General features: G+C 40.1%; 1 long non-coding RNA gene and 1 other non-coding gene across 2 annotated transcripts; one reads left to right on the forward strand and one right to left on the reverse strand.

The window, feature by feature from the left end:
- Nucleotides 1-14793: 14793 nt before the first annotated feature.
- LOC115280779 lies at nt 14794-21006 on the reverse strand. The gene is made up of 3 exons (XR_003903923.1): nt 20908-21006; nt 17791-17844; nt 14794-15186 (listed from the first exon to the last, which is right to left on the reverse strand). It is a non-coding gene; the product is annotated as an uncharacterized LOC115280779 (long non-coding RNA).
- On the forward strand, nt 19697-19799 carry LOC115286100. The gene has a single exon (XR_003905859.1). It is a non-coding gene; the product is annotated as a U6 spliceosomal RNA (small nuclear RNA).
- Nucleotides 21007-21480: the final 474 nt, after the last annotated feature.

A 21480-nucleotide genomic window follows, 5' to 3' on the forward strand; every position in this document is an offset into this window, starting at 1 on the left:
AGGATCTTGTGAGTTTTGGTGATATTTTCCCCATTACACAGGTGAGGAAAGTAAAGCCCAGAAAAAATAAATAACTTGCCCTTGGTCTCCTAGCTAGTAAGTGACAAACCATGGATTTAAATTCACATCTCCTGGCTCTAGAGTCTACACTCTAACCACTATGCCAATTTCTTACTAGGGGCAGAACCTGCTTCGCGGACCCACTTTACAGGCACACAACATGTGTGACACACTAGGCCCTGCACTCAGAAGGACTCACACTTCCTTTAAAGCTCTGCTGTCATGGCCTTGAAATTCTTAAAAATTTTGAACAAGGAACCATGCATTCCCATTTTGCACAGGGCCTAGAACTTATACAACTGACCCTGAAGAGAGAATACTTATTATTATCAGCAAAATGATTCCTTAAGAATATTACTTAATTTTATTTTTTTAAGTAAGAGCATTACTTAATTTTACCTTATCCTCAAGTATTCAGGAGTTTTAAAAAACTGAATGTGTTTGCCTTTGTATCTGTCTTCAGTATCCTTTGGATGTGTTTGAATTTCTGCAAGTACGTTTCAAAAGTCTAAGTTTATGAAGATTTGCCTTTACCAAAAATCTGAATTCTAATTCACTAATTTGATAATGGTTTCCCCCTCCAGACACTAATCTCTATTCAGCCAGGAGCGATAGTCCAGAAGACAGGAACCAGACAGCCTCTCCAGGTTAAAATTAGAGTCTTGCTGAGGACTGAAGAGGAAGGACTAGAATGGCCTTCAAAGAACATCTTGTCCAGACTGTCAAACATAGTAACAGTTTAGCAGCAGGGAAGGCTTTGTAAAAACTGACCACTCGCTGGGAGGCCCAGGCAATAAGCAGTGTTTTCCTTCCAAAAGTCACTGTACAGTTTTGTGTGTGTTTGAAGGCCCGAGGAGGTGCCCTGTTGTGTATGGACATGAACAAGTTATATAATTGGCTAAAGGTGAAAGCTATTCTCAAAGAAATCAATCATGGACTGAGACAGGCATGTCAAGAAAAAGGTCAGAGGAAGCCAGTGATTTGTTCAAAAGGAATTTTTAGAAAGTATTTGTTGACTGACTAAAGAAACAAGGTACAAATTCTTCTTGTAAAAAATGAGTAGATGCTAAGAAGTCCAAATAAATTGGCTGTTTCTTTATTGTTATTTTTGAAGAGTAATACACACGTATTATACAAACTTCAAGAGATATAAAACGGTATACAGAATAAAGTACATCTCCTTCCACCTGTTCCCTATCCCCAACCTAGATCCCTTCCCTAGGTGTCATCTCAGTTACCCGTCTCTTGGGAAACCTTCCAGGGATATCCTGGGCTAGCTGTATCTTTATTTTTAAAAAAAGATCATAATGAAGTAGTTGGAAAGAAACTAAATATTCAAACCAGAAAATCTGAGACACAATTGATATTGTCAAAATAAGTAGAATTGGCGGCTAATAGCTAAGGAGATACATCGACAGTGAAGGATCGAAATCAAAATGCACAGAGATGAAAATGCTTTCCTTTATTTAAATGGAAAGAAAATGATGAAAGGACTCCCAACAAAAAAGATAGAGGATACTAATTTTTACACTCACCCACACTTCAAAATATGTTAAGTGGGAATTAAGAAATGGTTGAACTTTCTACAGAGTTAGCCTGAATTAAAATACATGTTGGTGAAAAGAGAGCTTTATGCATGTCTTTTCTTTTTATAAAAATTTTTTTAAATTTAATGTTTTTTTATTTTATTTTTTGAGAGACAGAGAGATACAGCATGAGCAGGGGAGGGTCAGAGAGAGAAGGAGACACAGGATCTGAAGACAGGCTCCAGACTCTGAGCTGTCAGCACAGAGCCCTATGCGGTGCTCGAACCCACAAACTGTGAGATCATGACCTGAGCTGAAGTTGGATGCTTAAACAACTGAGCCACCCAGGCATCCCTTGATGCATTTCTTTTCAATGGTACACTCATTAAGCCACTTCAAGGATCTGATCACTTCTCTAGGTATCCAGGAGGATGCAAAGGAAGAGGGAAAAAAAAAATCCTGATGAAAACGGACATAGAGCACAAAAAGCATCAGTTATTGATCTCTGTTAGTCACCATGCCAAGGTATGTCTTATCTCATTTAAATCTCACTAAAGTGGGGCAACTGGTGGCTCAGTTGGTTAAGTGTCTGACTGCTGATTTCAGCTCAGATTATGATCTCACAGTTTGTGGGATGGAGCACCACACTGGTCTCTGTGCTGACAACAGGGAGCCTGCTTGGGATTCTCTCTCTCTCTCTCTCTCTCTCTCTCTCTCTCTCTCTCTCTTTTTCTGTCCCTGCCCCATTTGTGCTCTCGCTCTCTCTCAAAATAAATAAATAAAAACTTTAAAAAATAATAAAAGTAGAAAATACCTCACCAAAGCTTCAGTAAGGCCATAGAGGGCTAGAAACCACATAGGTGGTAGGTACTGGAGGCGGAATTCATCACAGCAACCAGGGACGTGATTGTAACTACCTACAGTATATAGTATATCCTCTCTGTCCCTCTCTCTCTGTCCCTCTCTCAAACTCATTCTCTTTCTCTCTCAGAACAAATAAACAAGCTTTAAAAATATTGTCCCAATTTTATATTGTTATTGATTCATTATTAATATGTAAATGTGTGTTTTATATATATCAAATTATATATACACACACAGAGATATATACACATACACACATAAGTACACAAAGTAGTGTGTTTCTTTAACCTGTTCTTTCTGGTGAAAACACTGTTACACTGTCAAATCTAGAAACTTTGAGTGACATAAAACAAACCAATCTTGTGCTCATCCATAAATATGAGAGAGACTCCCTCTGATCTAACCAAAGAGCCATGCCAAAGGGAAAAATAGAGAAGTAACTCAGCTCATCTCTGCTGGGTTAGAACAAGAGTCTGCAGACGATTTTTGGTCATTGAGCTCCTGATGAAAAGATAGTTCAGGAAATACAGTTCTAAGATTCAATATAATTTTTTCTGTGAAAATTTTCAGATGATAAAATGTATTCATATGTTTTTTATAAATTTGATCAAGACCCCATTTTTCCTACACAATGTTTGGTCTACACAGTAGTATTTGTTTTTGGATGCAACCAAAGTATTGGGATTCCTTTGACAGGAGAAATTGCAGGTTTCTGCGTTCGATTCTTACCTAAAATCAAAGACAGAAGAAAACTCCCATAATGCGAGGAAGGAGTTCATGGGGTGCCTGGGTGACACTGTTGGTTAATTGTCCTACTCTTGATTTCCACTCAGGTCATGATCTCATGATTTGTGAGTTTGAGCCAGACATTGGGCTCTGTGCTGACGTTGAGGAGCCTATTTGGGATTCTCTATTTCCCTCTTTCTCTCTGCCTTCCTTTGCTCTTGTGCATGAGCTCTCTCTTTCTCCATCTCTCTCTCCCTCTCTCTTTCTCTCAAAATAAATAAACGTTAAAAAACAAATTAAAAAATAAAACAAAAAGAAGGAGTCCAGCCAACAAAAGCTGCAGAACCTTTCAACCATGAAAAACAGTGGATGGTCTGGGACTTAACCACAGATGGAACATCTTCCCTTCTCAGTACAAGCTTGTGTGGAAGTGGGCAACCATGTCTGAGATCTAAATGGCATCTCAGAATGCTGTTTCTGTTTATACAAATTATCCTTTTCTTGTAGAAACAGAAGTACCAAATTCAAACCAGGGAAGTCTCATTCATTGACTCAATAAAAATTTCAATTACCTTAATTTTAATTTTATAAGAAATATGATTATTGTACAATGTTCTAAACATACATTAAGGAATTTAAAAAAACCAAAACAAATTGGGGGTGCCTGAGTGGCTCAGTTGCTTAAGTGTCCGACTTTGGCTCAGGTCATGAGCTCATGACCCATGAGTTTGAGCCTTGCATCAGGCTGTGTGCTGACAGCTCAGAGCCTGGAGCCTGCTTCCCATTCTGTCTCCCTTCTCTCTCTGCCTCTCCCCTGCTCACGCTCTGTCTCTGTCTCTCTCTCAAAAATAAAAAAAATACTTAAAGAAAAATTTTTAATCAAAACAAATCAAAAAGAATCACGATTAACATTTTCTTAATATTTATTTATTTTGAGAGAGGAGAGAGTATGCACAAGCAGGTGAGGGGCAGAGAGAGGGAGAGAAAGAATCCCAAGCAGGTTCCACGTTGTTAGTGCAGAACCTGACACCGGTCTCGGTCTCACTAACCTTGAGCTCATGACCTGAGCCAAAATCAAGTGTCATACACTTAATGGACTGAGCCACTTAGGTGTCCCAACATTTTAGTATGTAGTTTTCCAAATGTTCTTCTATATTTTTATATCATCAATAATATAAAAATTAATCATATACAGAGATGCCTGCCTGGCTCAGCCAGAATAGTCTGTGACCCTTAATCTTGGGATCATGAGTTTGAGCCCCATGTTGGGTGTAGAGATTATTTAAATAAATAAAAACTTTAAAAATACATACATATACATATATATCACATCCATTTTATATTTACAAAAACACATGATCACAGAAATTACATCAGTTTATATATTCCTGCAACATCAGGCTGGTACCTGCATAATATTATTTTAATGCATAAACCATAATTTATGAAACTCATCATTTTTGACATGTATTTCTTCCCACTTTAGTGCTATTATGTATTTTGCTATTACTTAAGTTGTAATGTAACTAGTCTTAAAACAGAGTCGAAAGAAAAAAACAGATCCCTAATTATTTTCTTAAAATATATTCCCGTCTTGAAAGGCACAGCATAGGGAACAAGGTCAATGATACTGTAATAGCGTTGTAAGGTGACACATGATAGCTACACTTACATTGAGCAGAGCATAATATATGGTTGTCCAATCACTATGTTGTACACCTGAAACTAATACAACACTGAGTGTCAACTACACTTTAATTTTATCTATATATTCAGTTATATATTATATATGTTCAATTATATATAAAATTTTCAATTATATATTATATATTCGATTATATATATCATTATATTCAATTATGCTTACTTCTGTCAATGGTATTGCTGATTGAAAGGATATATATCTCTCTAAGAACTTTGTCCCTCTATCTCCGCTGATTCAGTCAGCAAATAGACATTGGGTGCCTGCTGCGTGTTCCAAAGTCTGGGTTACAGTATGGAGTAAAACAGATACAGTACTTACCTTTACAGAATTTATCATTTAGACACAGAGAGACATTAAGCCAACACCCACCTATAACAGACGACACAAGATGATCTAATGTAGGTGGAAACCTAACGTAGGTGGAGGTGAACCAAGGAAGGTACACTGAGACGTTGCAGCTGAGACCAAAAGGTAAAGAGTGGAGGGACAAGCATTTTGAGAGAGAGAGTAGCAAAGTGTGCAGGTCCAAGAGAACTCTCTGAAGGAATTGGAAGAAGCCAAGGGGTGGAGGACAGTGACTGGGTGCCAGAGAGATCAGGCAGGGCCACGATAAAGGCAATGAAAGGTGTCATTGAAGGGTTTTGAGCAGAAGAGTCACATAGTCTGCTTTATATTTTTAAAAGATTCCCTCTGAAAAAAAGTCTAAATAATAGGGGTGCCTGGGTGGCTCCGTTGGTTAAGTGTCTGATGTTCGCTCTGGTCATGATCTCCCAGTATGGGAGATCAAGCCCCACATCGGGCTCTGTGCTGACAGCTCAGAGCCTGAAGCCTGCTTCAGATTCTGTGTCTCCATCTCTCTCTGCCCCTCCCTGGCTTGTGCTCTGTCATTCCCAAAAATAAATAAATATTTTTAAAAATTTTAAAGCTAAATAAATAAATAAAATATTCCCTCAGGCTGCTACAAAGCAACATAAGTTACAGGACCGTTTAGGAGATTAATTTAGTTGCCCAGAAGGACCATGGTGGTGTCTTGGAAGGAAACAGTGGCAGAAGACATGGAAAAATTTAAGATACATTTGGACATCAAATCAATAGGCAATAGTTGCTCAAGCACAGAAGAGGAACAGTTTTCCTGAACCCCATGATACTATTTGTATTACAAATAATTACTCAATACAATAATAATAAACTAAAATAATAAATACAGTAATAAGAATTAAAATATAAGTTTAATGTTGCTTCAATTTGTATTATTAGCCCTTGATCATTTTTTACTTGTTTTTGGCAATTTGTGTTTGTTCTTTCAAGCCCTGCCTATAGAGTTCTTTGCCTCCTTTGCTACTAAATTGTTCTTTTCCTTCTTGTGTGTGTATTAGTTTCGTGGGGCCACCGTAACAAAATACTACAAACTCAGTGGCTTAAAACAACAGAAATTTATTGTATCACAGTTGTAGAGGCTAAAGTCCAAAATCAAGGTGTTGACAGGACGGTATTCCTTCTAAAGTTTTTAGAAGGAGATCATTCCTTGTGTCTTCCAGCTTCTGGTAGCCTAGGTGTTCCTTGGCTTGTTGATGTGTCACTTCAATCGCTGCCTCTCTTTTCACAAGGTTCTCTTGGTATATCTGTCTGTGATCTCCTCTCCCTATGGGGACAGCAGTTAGAGTAAATTTAGGGTCCATCCTATTCCAATAGGACCTCATCTTAGCTAATTCCATCTGCAATGGCCTTATTTCCAAATAACATCACATTCTGAGGTACTGGAGGTTAGGACTTCCATGTCTTTCTGGGGGACACAACTCAACCCATAACAACTTGTAAGAGATCTCCATATGCTGAAAATCTTGGTCTCAGTTTGCCATTTTTCTTTTTATCTTATTTATGATGTTTGGGACAGATATAGGTAGTTTGAGTCTTATGAATTTAATCTATCAATTTTTTTATTCAGTAAATTTCTGTTGAGAGCCTACTGTTTACCCAATGAGGTTCTAGATGCTCTTGATTCAAAGACGATGAGAATGTGTCCCTTACCCCTATGTGCGCATGGTCTAGGAGGTAGACATGTAAACATCTATAATTCAATATGCTCACTGCAGGAATAGAGATTTAAATGAAACAGGGAGTGGCAAAATGAGGAAATATCCAGCTGAATTTGGGCACTTGGGAGAAGCTGCACAAAGGTGGTCCTAGGGTAGTAGTTAAGGAATACCACATTTTGTTAATTATATCTCAAATAGAAAGGTTCCCAGCCAGCTGTGCATAATGTATGCACCACAGCATCCACATCACCTGAAAGCTTGTTAAAAATGTAGAATCTCGGGGAGCCTGGGAGGCTCAGTGAGCTAAGCATCTGACTCTTGATTTCAACTTAGGCAGTGATCGCATGGTTCATGAGTTCAAGCCCTGCGTTGAGCTCTGTGCTAACAATTCAGAGACCAATTGGCATTCTCTCCTCTCTCTGTCCCTTCCCTGCTCATGCTTGCATTCTCTCTCTCTCTCTCTCTTTCTTGCACGCGCGTGCACGCTCTCTCTCTCTCTCTCTCTCTCTCTCTCTCTCGCTCTCGCTCTCGCTCTTGCTCTCGCTCTCAAAATAAATAAATAAACATTTAAAAATTTTAAATAAATAAACGCAGAATCCCAGGCACCACCCCAGTCTTCCTGAATCAGAATCTGCATTTAAATGACATCCCTGGAAGGTTTGTATACGTGAATGTTTGAGACGCTCAGCCCTATTCTTTGGAAGTCACTTTTCCGGTTTGCAGTCACAGGCGTCTATCTGCAATTGTAAGGACATAATTAGAAACTACCCTGGGAGCCCTGCCATACAAAGGCAAACTTTTAAACTCTTCCCCTGTGTCATGTCAAGATGGTGATTAGTACATCAAATGAGCAGCCTTCACCAAATAGCTCCATAATCCATGGGAAAAGAGACCCGGTTTGCACTTTTCAGGGTAAGCTCAGTGGAAGCCAAGGGGACGATTTGCTCTAGGGGTGACCCTGGCATGACCCTGTGATTCAGACCGAAGATAAGCCTCCAAATCCATGCCCGGGATCAGCTGTTCAAAGGGGATTTGTCTCCCTGGTTATAATTGGTCTCCCGCTTGTATTTTGAGCAGGTGGTTCAGGGAAAAGGGAAACTTTGTTTTATTTGTTTAAGCAGTTGAATAAAGGAAGTGTCTCTTTGGGAAAGGAGAAAGACAGAAGAAGTTTCTGGCGTGGTAATTGGGTAGACTACGCATGAGGAGGTGGGGGTAGAGGAGAAAGGGATGGGAAAGCAAAAGGAAATGAGAAGGGGAGGGAGGCGGCGGGAGAGAAGATGAACTCTCTCACCAAAGTGTAGCAGCTGCTGGGTCACTCAAAACCCAGCATTGTTTACTTGGAAGCCACGTTCAATTCTGTGATGAAAAGGAAAGAACACAAGGTGGATGGCCAGGACACAAGTGTCAGATATCACAGAGCCCGGATAGAAAATGTTCCTTTGGAGGCATGCGGTGTGTATGAAGTCAGCCGCCTGGCATTCTGCAGGGAGTGTACTGCTGCCCACTCAGCCTCTTCCCTGCTTAACTCAGTCATGGGTTTTAGCAACAATGACCGGAGTCCACCTTAATAAACCCTGAAAGATGTAACAGAGGCATTCAATGCAAACAATCATCTGGGCTACTTTTCACCGCCTGCTTCATAAGCATCCTGCTCACCAAGCACAGCCACTGATTTTGGAGAGGACTTAAGTGATTTCATTTCAGCTCAACAAATAAATGATAAGATTTGCTGCCTGTGATTTGTTGTGTGGGTTAAAACCTCCGCGTACAGTTGGACAGACTGGGCACTGCTCAATTGTAGGCAGTCTTGAAAGTCTCTGAACAATCTGTACTAGCACACACACAACTGCGGGGGGGGGATAAGGGTGATGAAGGCAAGGCACCTGTATCCAAGGACTTAAAATGTAATATGTAAACAAGTAGCTGGGAAAATACATCTAGGAGAAACCCTTAAATATTTTGTGACCTCTGAAAATGGGAACTAGAAACTTTAAAATCCATTCATCTTCATATAATATGTATAAATATTATTTTGAGGTTGATGGACCATTTTGAAAATGCTTTTAGTTGGACATTTTGTACTTTTGTCATTTTTGAATTGCTTCTTTGTTTCAAATGTATAACCTAGAACTTTATGGCTATTTTTGGCCTTCTTATAATTAAGTGAGATTTCTATGTGAGGCAAAATAAAGAAATAAAACCAAAACCAAAAACAAAAACAAAAAATAACACAAAAAAACACAAATCAGAGCAAACGAAACAGTGAGGATATGGAGGGCTTTGCCATGCAGAATGTCATAGGCAGCGCCCATCTGACAGCCTCGACACAGATCTTTAAAAGCTCAGGATGTCTGGGTGGCTCAATGGATTAAGTATCTGACTCTTGATTTTAGCTCAGGTCATGATCTCATAGTCCTGAGATCAAGCCCCACATTGGGCTCTGCACTGAGCTTAGAGCCTGCTTAAGATTCTATCCCTCTGCCCCTCTCCCCCTGTCCCTCTCCCCCACTTGCACACTCTCTCTCCCCCTCGAAAATAAGCAAACAAACAAGCAGAAAGGCTCACTTTGTTTTCATATTTCTTTTTCTAATTCAGTCTAATAAAGATCAATTTAAATGTCTAGTTATGGGCTACAAATTTTGGAGCAGCAAATTTCAGGAATTTGAAAGCTGTTTATTCACTGTGAATACAAACTTATTTTTAATATAATTTTTAAAAGAGGTCCCTGGGTGGCTCAGTTGGTTAAACATGTGACTCTTGATTTCAACTCAGGTCATGATCTCACTGTTCGTGGCTTTAAGCCCCGAGTTGGTTCTGCACTGGGTCAGCACGGAGCTTGCTTGGAATTCTCTCTCCCTCTCTCTCTGCCTCTACCCTACTCATGTTCTCTCTCTCTCAAAATAAATAAATATTTAAAAAGATTAGTAAATTTTTAAAAAATAAATGAAGAAAAATACTTTATAATTTTTATTCTTAAAAATAACATGTGCCTATGGCATCTGGCTGGTCCACTCAGGAGCAAATGACTCTTGATCTCAGAGTGGTGAGTTTGAACCCCATATTGGGTGTAGAAATTACTTAAATTTTAAAAAAGTAACATACATCCCTATCACATACCATATACAAAAATTAACTCAGTGTGGATCATAGATCTAAAGGTAAGAGTTAAAACTATAAAACTTTCCTAGAAGAAAACATAGACATAAATCTTTATCACCTTAGAGTAGGCAATGATTTCTTAGAGGTGATCCCAAAACAGAAGCAACAAAAGAAAAAATTACTCGGACTTCATTAAAACTAAAAATTGTTGTGCTTCAGAGGACAGTGAAAAGAGCTTCAAGAAAGCGAAAAGATAACATATACAGAAGGTAGAAAATATTTCAAATCATGTATCTGATGAGGGACTTGTATTGAGAATATATAAAGAACTCAGAATGCAATAAAAAGACAATCCAACTAAAAATTAGGCAAAGAATTTAAATAGATATTTCTCTAAGGAAGATATACAAATGCCCAACAGGCACATGGGAAGATGTGCAGTGTAATTAATCATTAGAAAAGTGCAAATCAGGGGGGCACTTGGGTGACTCAGTCAGTTAAGCATCATCCAACTGGATCTCAGCTCAGGTCTTGATTTTTGCCCTGGGTTTGAAGCCTACTTAAAAAAAAAAAAAAGTGCAGCTCAAAACTACAATGAGATACCACTTCACATGCACTAGGATTATAATGAAAAAGATGGAGAATGACAAGTATCCTTGATAAGGATGTGAAAAAATTGAAACCCTCATATAATACTAGTGGGGTTGTAAAATGACACAGCAACTTAAAAAAACAGTCTGGTAACTCCTCAAAAATGTTCCTCAAAAGGCCAAACATACAATTACCATTCCACTCCTAGGTATAAACTCAAGAGAATTGAAATATATTTTCTCACAAAACTTGTACACAAAACTTGTACATCATTATGATATCTGAGAAATGGAAACAACCTACATATCCATCAACTGACAAGTTCATACACAAAATGTAACTATAGAAATGAATCAAGATACCTGGTAGCACGTTTCCATGGAGGAACCTTGTAAACAGGTTAAGTGCAAGAAGCTAGACACAAAAAGCCACATATTAGGGACGTCTGGTTGGCTTAGTCAGTAGATCACATGACTCATGATATCAGGGTGGTGAGTTTCAAGCCCCATATTGGGTGTAGAGCCTACTAAAAAGAAAGCCAGATATTGTGTGATTCCATTTCTATGAAATGTCCAGAATTGACAAATCATTAGAAACAGAAAATAGATTTGCCAGAGGCTAGAGAGGGGCATGTGGAAAGGTGCTAATGGGTACAAGTTCTTTTTGGGATGATGAAATGTATGTAATTAGATAGTGGTGATAATTGCACAACTATGTGAATCAACTAAAAACCACAGAACTGCAGACTTTATAGACATGAATACATAAATTTTATGTTATGTGAATATCTCAGTAAAGTTATTATTTAAAAAAAATGTCCATTTTGGAGCACCTGGATGGCTCAGTCGGTTGAGCATCCAACTTTGGCACAAGTCATGATCTCATGGTACATGAGTTTGAGTCCCGCATTGGGCTTGCTGCCATCAGGGCAGAGCCTGCTTCAGATCCTCTGTCTCCCCAACCTCTCTTATGTTCTTTCTGTCTCAAAAATAAACATTGAAAAAAACCATATGTCTACTTCATGAAGGAAAGAACAGAATGGAAAAATTCACTCCAAATCCTTAATACTCAAAAATCCCACTGTAAATGTATTTTGTTTTTTGTTTTTCAAAAAAATGAAAAAACTGAAAAGGATGTACAGTTTGTCAGTTTATAGTTCAATAGCGACCTTGAAGTCAACAAACAACTTATTCAAGCGAATGCTCAATGGAAAGACATTGTGTTTGGCAGACTCTAAAACGAGTCTTCATTGCACACTCTAAAATAAAGTTTCAAAAAAACACACATATTGAAAGATTTAGGGGATGCCTGGGTGGCTCAGTCGGTTGAGCGTCCGGCTTCGGCTCAGGTCAGATCTCACGTTTGCGGGTTAGAGCCCTGCCTCAGGTGCTGTGCTGACAGCTAGCGCAGAGCCTGGAGCCTGCTTCTGGTTCTGTGTCTCCTTCTCTCTCTGCCCCTCCCCCTCTCATGCTCTGTCTCTCTCTGTATCAAAAATAAATAAAACAGTAAAAAAATTAAAAAAAAGATTTAGGAATAAAGAGTCATGATATCTACAACTGTTTCTCAAATTATTCATCACTAATAATAATTACCATAAATACAGACACAGAGAAAGCAACCTGGCAATAATTGGTGAGTCTGGGTTAAGGTAAAACAGTAGTTCATGACATAGTTCATGGATGTTCTCTCTAAATTTGAGGTTTGTTTTCTTTTTTTTTAATTAATTAATTTTTTTAAAATAGTTTATTGTCAAATTGGTTTCCATACAACACCCAGTGCTCTTCCCCATAAGTGCCCTCCTCCATCACCACCACCTCTTTCCCCCCTCCCTCTTCCCCTTCAACTCTCAGTTCTTGAGGTTTGTTTTCAAAGCAAAAAGTTAAAAAATAATAAGGTAGATTAAATTAAGTAACTTCCATTTTGGGAGCCTCACTGAAAGTCCCTAAAATTCGCTATGTGCGTTTACCTGTTACCTGAAAAATCAGATGGGGTGGTGGCAAAGGGCAGTAGAGTGTCCCCATCACACCATCTTCACACTCTTGGTTTATGATGTGGGCTTCCTGGTGACAGATGACAGGTGAAGAAGAAAACTTATCCCACCGCAACCAATAACTTAAAAGGGTGCTGCTCCTCACTCTTGGCTGGTCAAGATACCAGTTTGGACTCCTGCCATATATGTTTTCATTTGGGTTTCGTTTCTCATTTCTTTCTTTTTAAAAAAAAATTTTTTTACAATTATTTATTTTTGAGAGAGAGACAGAGTGCAAGTGAGGGAGAGGCAGAGAGAGACGGGGGAGACGCAGAGTCTGAAGCAGGTTGCAGGCTCTGAGCTGTCAACACAGAGCCTGACTGGGCTTGAACACAAGAACCGTGAGATCATGACCTGAGCTGACACTGGAGGTTTAACTGACTGAGCCACCCAGGCGCCGCTCTTCTCTCATTTCCTTATTCCAAAATTATTTTTGTGGAAAATCTATATGATAAAACATTTTATTTCTGTCAACAGAAAAAAATGGATGAGGGGCACCTGCCTGGCTCATTGGGAAGAGCATGTGACTCTTGATCTCTTGCTCATGAATTCAAACCCAACATTGGGTAAATAAATTGCTTATATAAATAAACACATTGCTTAGATAAAGAAACAAATGGATGAAAGGATACCCACTAAACTGGCAGGGGAAGGAAGGAAGAGAGGTAAAAAAGAAATTTCCACTTTTTACTTCACGTATTTACATAAATCCACATGGTTTTAAGTCACTTTAGTATTCCTCATGAGCAGGTACTATTCTTATAGTTAAAAAAAAACACTGCTCAAGTTTTGGGGATGAAGTTAAATGATCTCAATAATTTTTCTCTAAAATATTTCAGGGGATCCTGGGTAGCTCAGTCGGTTAAACATCTAACTCTGGATTTCGGCCCAGATCGTGATCTCATAGTTGTGGGGTCAAGCCCACATCGGACTCCACACTGGGCTTGGAGTCTGCTTAAGAGTCTCTTCTCTCTGCTCTTCCTTGCGCTTACCCACACATGCATACGGTCTCTCAAAAATAAAATACTTCAGTAAAGAATAAAGGAAAAAAATAAGGCTATCTGCCAAAATCTTGATAATTACTGAATCTAGGTGATGGGCACATGGCAGCATTGTACTCTACTTTTGTGTAGATTCAAATTTTCTATAAGAAATATTTTTTAAAAGGTCACTGTGAAAAATCTATATATGTATTTTTTCAGTTGATTTATTTATTTAAGCAAGCTCTACACCCAGGGTGGGCTCAAACTCACAACCCCAAGGTCAAGAGTTGCATGCTCCATCAACCTAACTAGTCAAGCACCCTGAAAAAATATTTTGAAGAGCAAGAGAATGAGGGAAAAGAAAGTCGCACCCATCCCCACCAAGCTATATGAACAATAATTTTGTTGTTTGATTTTTGAAAAATATTTAAAGGTATTGGAACGCTTACTTTGTAACAGGGATTGGCAAAATGTTCCTGTGAAGGACCGGACAGTAAATAGTTTAGAATTTCCAGAGCTAGCGCTCCTGCTATAACTGCTCAGTTCTACCACTGTGGTACAGAAACAGCCATCAACAATACATAATGAATATATGCAGCTATGTTCCAATAAAACTTTATTATGGACATGGAAATTTGAATTGCATATAATTGTCACATGTTCTTTTCAACCATTTAAAAATGCAAAACCATTCTTTTTTTCTTTTTTGTAATGTTTATTTATCTTAGAGAGAGACAGAGCACAGGCAGGGGAGGGGCAGAGAGAGAGGAGACACAGAATCCAAAGCAGCCTCCGGGCTCTGAGCTGTCAGTACAGAGCCCACCATGGGGCTTGAACTCACAAGCAGTGAGATCATGATCTGAGCTGAAGTCACTTACTACACCGATTGAGCCACCCAGGCACCCCTCAACATGTAAAATCATTCTTAATCAGGCCATATAGAAACAGACTGTGGACTGGATTTGACCCCCCCCCCCCCCCGGCCTTATTTTGCAACTCCTACTCTGTCCTATCTGAAAACCCTTATTTTGTGACATGTACAATGCAAAAGTGTATACATAACTTCTACCAAAAAATACTAGGAGAGGTTAAATCCAACTGTGAATAATGACCATGTCTGGGTAAGAAGGTTATAAGTAATTTTTATTTTCTTCATTTTATTCTTCAGCATTTTCCAAATATTTAACAATAAACATATATTCTAATAAGCAATGTTTTTAAACCAGTGATTTCACTGACTCGAGGAGACAGAAAGATTGAACACGGAGATTAGGCTCCTGCCCATCTGTCCTGAGTGTCTTCTGGAGTCCACATCGAATTAAAAAACTTCTGAAGATTTCCTTCCTGTTCTGGGACTCTGCCTCCTCATACAATCAAATGCCTGTAACATAATTCCCTTCAATTTGGAAAGCAATCCTCTCTCTCCACTCCGAAAGCAAATTTCTGAAATTAAGACCTGTAGGCTGAGATGAAGGGCCTCCCCCATCTGAGCAAATGTGATTAGCAATTGCATCTGGTGCTCAGGGAATCCGGCAGTCGTGCTCTCGAAGCCCGGAAATGTGACACGCTGTTAAAAAAAATAAAAAATTTTTAAAACCCTGCAGAAGGCCACAAGGGGGCAGAGAACCTGCGATCCACAGAAAAAGCAGGGTTGGCCCCAGGGAGGACATACTCTTCTGTAAATTGCCCCAATTATCTAAATCCCTTTCAGAAACCACATTAAGAATACCAGAAAGACTTGGTTTTGTTCACATGAAATGGTAATTCACAAAATTGATTGTGCCTTTTTCCTGGAGCCTAGATAACTAGGATCTTTCAAACAGGCCAAGGCAAATTGTTTGGTTTTTTTTTTCTTCTTATGGTCCAAGGTAAAGATTCTGGAAATTGTACAGTTTCCTTCCCAAACAGTGAGATTTGCTCTAACTCACAAGCAACCCTTGCTTTACAAAAAAAAAAAAAAAATTAGTCTTTTTCATGTTTTCAAATGTAGCGAAAACCACCATGTCAAATTTAAGGGGGGATATTTCCATTTATTTTAACGCCCCCCGTTAAAAAAAAATCCGGGAACCAAATGGAAAAGTACAAGGAATACAGACAAAAGAACCACAACTAAATTTATTTAACCATATAAGTTATTCTAATAAAATATCCTAAATATGATATTGTGATTTATAATAAGAATATATATATTTGGTCTCCGCCTGCATTGCTGGCACAGAGCTCCTAAAATCCTGGGAATTTCCTAAGAGATGTGTAAGATTTAATAGATGGAGGCAGAGACGAGACGAAAAAGAGACCAGGTTATGGAGCCAAGAAAGCCTTTATTGGGATCTGCGATTCCCGGGCGAGGTCCCATGATCCGGGGAGTGGGGAGTCAGGGAAGTTGCTCCTGATAGGCGATGGGGTGGGGGTTATGGGTGAGGAGGTTCTTGGTTTGACCTTGGGAGGGCAGATTATCAAATAAGGGCATTTCAGGGACATGGCGGGATGGAATAGGTTGCCTTCTCTGTCAGGGTGATGGGAAGCTGGAGCTTCATGATTGGCTATTTCCAAATGGGGCAGGACATCCCAGGTCTGCAAGTGAGGGGCGGGGGTTGTCTGTGCACGAGTCCTCCTCCATCCCCCAGGGAAATGGCCGCTCGGTGGCCACCTTAAGGTGACTCTTACAAGATGAGGGCAACAAAGGTGTTGTTGGTTAATTAGGTGACTTTTGGATCTCACCAGAAGGTGAGGGCTGCTTATCCAGAGAACCAACCACAGGTTTAGAGGGTTAGAAATTTCGGTCCTACCCACAGACCTCCGGTAAGGGGGAAAGAGGCTAGAGGTGGAATCAGTCACCAATGGCCGATGATTCAGTCAAGCATGCCCATGTGATAGAGCCTCCATAAAAACGCAAAAGGTCTGGCTCTGGAGAGAGAGCTCCCTGGTTGGTGAGGTTGTGGGGATTTGGGAGAACAGTGGACCTGGAGAGGGTGCGGATGCTCACCTTGCCCTTTGTACCTCTTACATCTGGCTGTTCCTGAGTGACGTCGTTTATAATAAACCGGTGACCTAGTAAGTAAACCGTCTCTCTGGGTGCTGTGAGCTGCTCTAGCAAATTAATAGAACCCAAAGAAAGGGTCCTGGGGGGCTCGCATCCATAGCCTGTCAGAAACAAAGGTGGTAACACAGTGGGCTCATGATTGGTGTCTGAAGAAGCGATCAGGGCGATCTTGTAGGACTGAGCCCTTACCCTGTGGGACCTGACACTGTCCCCAGATAGTGTCGGGTCTAAGCTGAATTCTTGGATACCTGGTGGGTGTCACAGAGAATTGCCTGCTGGGGTAAGATGGGGGGACCTCTTACACATTTGGTGACCAGAAGGGGAGGGTTCCATGTAAGGAGTGAAGGAAGCCACAGGTAGGAAACTTGAGTCTTTCTAAAATACAAAGTAATTCACAAATGTAAAAGAGACACCAAAATTTAAGTTTTGCCTTTTTGGAAGAACAACTAATAAACTGTAGGTAATGGTAACTGTATCTAACACTTGTTTACCACACATGCCACGTATTATATCACGTACCTTTCACATGGTTTTTAATAATTGCCATAAACCTGGGTGTAGATAATTGGTCCCCCTTTTTTAAGAGCATCCATACTGGGCTCAGACTGGCCTGTAATCACTTCTTTCTTTTCTTTTCTAAAGTTTATTCATTTGTTTTGAAAGAGAGTGTGTGTGTGTTCATGAGAACAGGGGAGGAGCCGAGAGAGGGTGAGGAGAGAGAGTCCCAAGTAGGCTCCACACTGTCATTGCAGAGACCAGTGCGGGGCTCAAACTCACAAACCCTGAGGTCATGACTTGAGAGGAAATCAAGAGTCAGACACTCAACCAACTGAGCCACCCAGGTAACCCAGTCCTTTGTTGTTGTTGTTGTTGTTTTGTTTTTATTTATTTTTGAGAGAGAGAGAGAGAGAGAGAGAGCAAGAGTGTGAGCAGGGGAGGATCAGAGAGAAAGGGAGACACAGAATCTGAAGACAGGCTCCAGGCTCTAAGCTGGGGGCTCGAACCCACGAGCCGCGAGATCATGACCTGAGCTGAAGTCCGACGCTTAACTTACTGGGCCACCCAGGTGCCCCACCCCCAGTCCTTTTTTAATAAAGGCAAAATGTCATCTGCCTAATTATTTCTCACCTGGACATTCCTCAACTCAGTCCTGCCGGCCTGCACACCCCTGCATGCTTCCCACTGAAAAAGATGAAGTCTGTATAAGCTTTTTTGTGTCAATGAACATCATTCTTCATAAATAGGAACAGACAACTAGGCTCACATTATGTGAGCAAAACACTTGACCTCACTTCTCCCTCCAGCTGTGCCCCATTTTCACCTTCCCATCGTGGAAAACTCCTTGACGCTTTTCTGTACTTGCTGTCTCCAATTTCTCTAACTCTGTTCTTGTTTTATTCTTTTTTAATTCTTAACTGTGATAAAGACACATAGTACTTACCGCCCCGGCCATTTTTAAGTATTCGGTCCAACAGTATAATGCATATCCACCGTATACTGTGCAGCCAATCTGTGGAACTTTTTCATCACTCCAAACTGAAACTCTTAACACAGTACTCATGTACTGGAAGCCGTTTCTGAACTCAGTTGAGAAATCTCCTTGTGAGGTAAGGCAGGTGTGCAAACCCTCCCAACTGTCAGATGGCAACCCATGTCTACCCCTACTCAATTATTTTTGCTTGAGCACCGACCACCAAGGCACCTGGCTGACTGGTATCAGGAGTGACTTGTCCTCTTTTGCTAAAAATATGCAAATTGTACCTTGTGAAGGAACTTACTAGAGGAGTTTCTTCTTTTGCGATTATGGGAGCAAATATTACAGTGCCTGAGAAACCTGTTTTTCTTCCCCTCAAGAAAACGGGCTATTGACCCCTGCTCACAAAGAACTAACTTTTGCCTTTGCTATACCAAAAACATTGCCTTGTATTTGAATGCTAAAGATCCCTTCCTTCCCCATGTGATAAGCATCTAAGTCACCTACATCAATCACTATTGATAAAGATTATGCATGAGTCTTCTACCAATCTATGTTCTGGGAAATTTTTACATACCAAAGAATTTGTCATCAGAAATCATTGTCTAAGGCAATTGTCACTTCTGTTTTGTACCCCATACATTTTTTTTCAATAAATAAAGCTGACTCTCCAGTTAGTGCTGAGATGCCTGCCTGGTGATCAGAAAGAACTCGAGGCTCTCTCATTCCCTTTCACCAACACCGTCCATCCTTCAGGGAGCCCTGGACCTGCTGGAGCTGGACTCTGGCACTCATGAAACAAGCCCCAATGCCTCCTCTGCCCCAGCGCATGGCAGCCACCGTGCTCCCTGACTCTGTGCCTTTGGCTGCTCTCCATAACTCCTGTAAATGGGGTCATGCAATATTGTCCTTTTCTAACAGGCTTATTTCACTTTGCATAATGTCTCAAGGTTCATCCGTGTCATAACATATAACATTTCCTTTCCTTTCTAAGTCTGAATAATATTCTATTGTGTGTGTGTGTGTGTGTGTGTGTGTGTGTGCACGTGTGTGTGTGTCCAAATTTGTTTATCCATTCACCCATGATGGACATTTGTGTTTTGACAAGCCCTGAAGTTGCTTCTGATGCAGGCTAAAGTCAGAGGAGACCATTGGTTTAAATGTTCCAATTGGATTTTTTTTTTTTTTGCTTGTTTCTTTTTTAGACATTTCCCCAGAAAACTTCCCAGGAATGGGGCTCTGGTGATGCACATCCGAGGAGCCAGAGCGAAGTTATCTGTTTGGTGAGTCATTTGCAGATGTTTATAATTTGGGAACTATGTGCACATTTAAAATGTGAAAGCTAAAGGGCGCCCTGGTGGCTCAGTTGGTTGAGCATCTGACTTTGGCTCAGGTCATGATCTCACAGTTTGTGGATCTGAGCCCCGCATTGGGCTCTGTGCTGACAGCTCAGAGCCTGTTTCAGATTCTGTGTCTCCCTCTCTCTCTGCCCCTCCCCCTCCCCCTGCTCATGCTTTCTCTCTGTCTCAAAAATAAACAAACATTAAAAAGTTTAAGTGCGTACTTCAGCAGCACATATACTAAAATTGGAATGATACAGAGAAGATTAGCATGGCCCCTGCGCAAGGATGACATGCAAATTCATGAAGCGTTCCATAAGAAAAAACAGTTTAAAACAAAATGTGTAAGCTAAAAAGGAGAAGGAAAACCCCTGAGCTCCTCTTTTACAGCAGAACCAAAAGCTATTCTCTCATTTATTTTATTGAAGATGCATGCTTTGGATTGCCTCTCTCTCAAAGAGAGGTTCTTATAAAAACTTGTTTTCTCCACAAGAGTCTCCTCAAAATTCCTTTCTTTCTGTGGTGCCTTCTATGCAAAATAAATTTAGAAATTGTTTTGCAAAAATACAAATATCCCCAATAATGGCCTCTTTCGTTTTATACTAAAAGGAAGTTTTCAGAGAATTGTTTAGAATTGTAATACGTCCACCACAAAGATCAACTTTTGTAGACGTAACCTTCTGAGGTCTGGTGCTACCAGAGAGATAAATATGAATGTATGAAAAGAATAAACTTAATAAAATCAGGCACAAGTGAGTCTAGAAACGCCTTCCAAAGAATCCTAAACGTTTGCAAAAGTGAGTTATCCTGTCGTAACTGCTGCCAAATTATGTTAAGTTCTGATTTTCTGAAATGTTTGGAAAATGTGTGCTCCAAGGGAATGAACTAATTTAAAGGGAAAGCATTGCATTCACAATATGAAAAGCCGTAAGACGAATTAGTGGTTCTTTTACCCAGAGATGATCTATAAAGAGCACTGGTCTAGAAGAGAAAGACTGTAAAAGTCCTCCAGCACCATGACGGTAAATCCCCAGCAAGATTTTTCTAGTCTCTCCAGTTGAAACAAGTCAAAATACTCCAGCAAATTGGCCTTAACTCATGCATGTATTATTAGGTGCTCAAGTGAAGTAACTAGTGTCCTTAATCTGATCAAATTCAAATCCTTCTCACTCCTATCCCTGATCTTTAAAAATGACATTATGTTCTTATCTATTACTTTTCAGTTACTCTTTGCTCTTTAGTACAAGGTCTCAGCCTCCATTTTGTTTATTGATCACTAGTAGCTCATGTTTACTGGGCCATTGCTCTGGGCCAGACATTACACCAAGGACTTGCTTTTAGGATTTCATTCAACTTTCCAACCCCCTCGTGCAGGGAGAAGCGATACCCTCCTTGCAGATGAGGGACCCAAAGATAGATTAGGAAACTTACCCAAGATCATACTGGTAACTGGTGTAACCACTATCTGGAAGCAAAAAGTTAAATGTTAATGTTTCTCACCAAATTTTGAGTTAATGTTCTTATGCAAAGTTAATGTTCCTAACCAAATTTAAAAAAAAAAAAAGCAAAACACAGATGCCTTAGACTAGAGAATTGTTTGGGAAGTACTTGCAGAGATGAAGAAAAGGAGTAAACGGAGACTTTAATTCAATTAAAGAGATCAAGTTGTTTGTAAAGAACACTGTAGTTCCCAGGAACCACAGGAAGGCAGTGTTCCTTGCAGAAAAAGGAAGGAGGAGGGGAGGATTTTTCCTCCATGTGATTACCATGAACTGCACCAGCCATCAGAGAAGTGGCTTTCAATCCACCAGCAGCACCAGTGCTCCCTGAGAGCTAGTGAATTATAAACTGCAGAGAGAGGCCCTGCAACCTGCATTTGCACAAGCCCTCCAGATGATTCACGCCAGCTTCAGTTTGAGAACCACTACATTAGGGGAGCCTGGGTGGCTCAGTAGATAAGCATCTGACTTCTGCCCAGCTCATGATCGCACTAGCCATGAGTTT

The sequence above is a fragment of the Suricata suricatta genome, chromosome 2, assembly GCF_006229205.1.
Source record: "Suricata suricatta isolate VVHF042 chromosome 2, meerkat_22Aug2017_6uvM2_HiC, whole genome shotgun sequence".
Classification (NCBI taxonomy): domain Eukaryota; kingdom Metazoa; phylum Chordata; class Mammalia; order Carnivora; family Herpestidae; genus Suricata; species Suricata suricatta.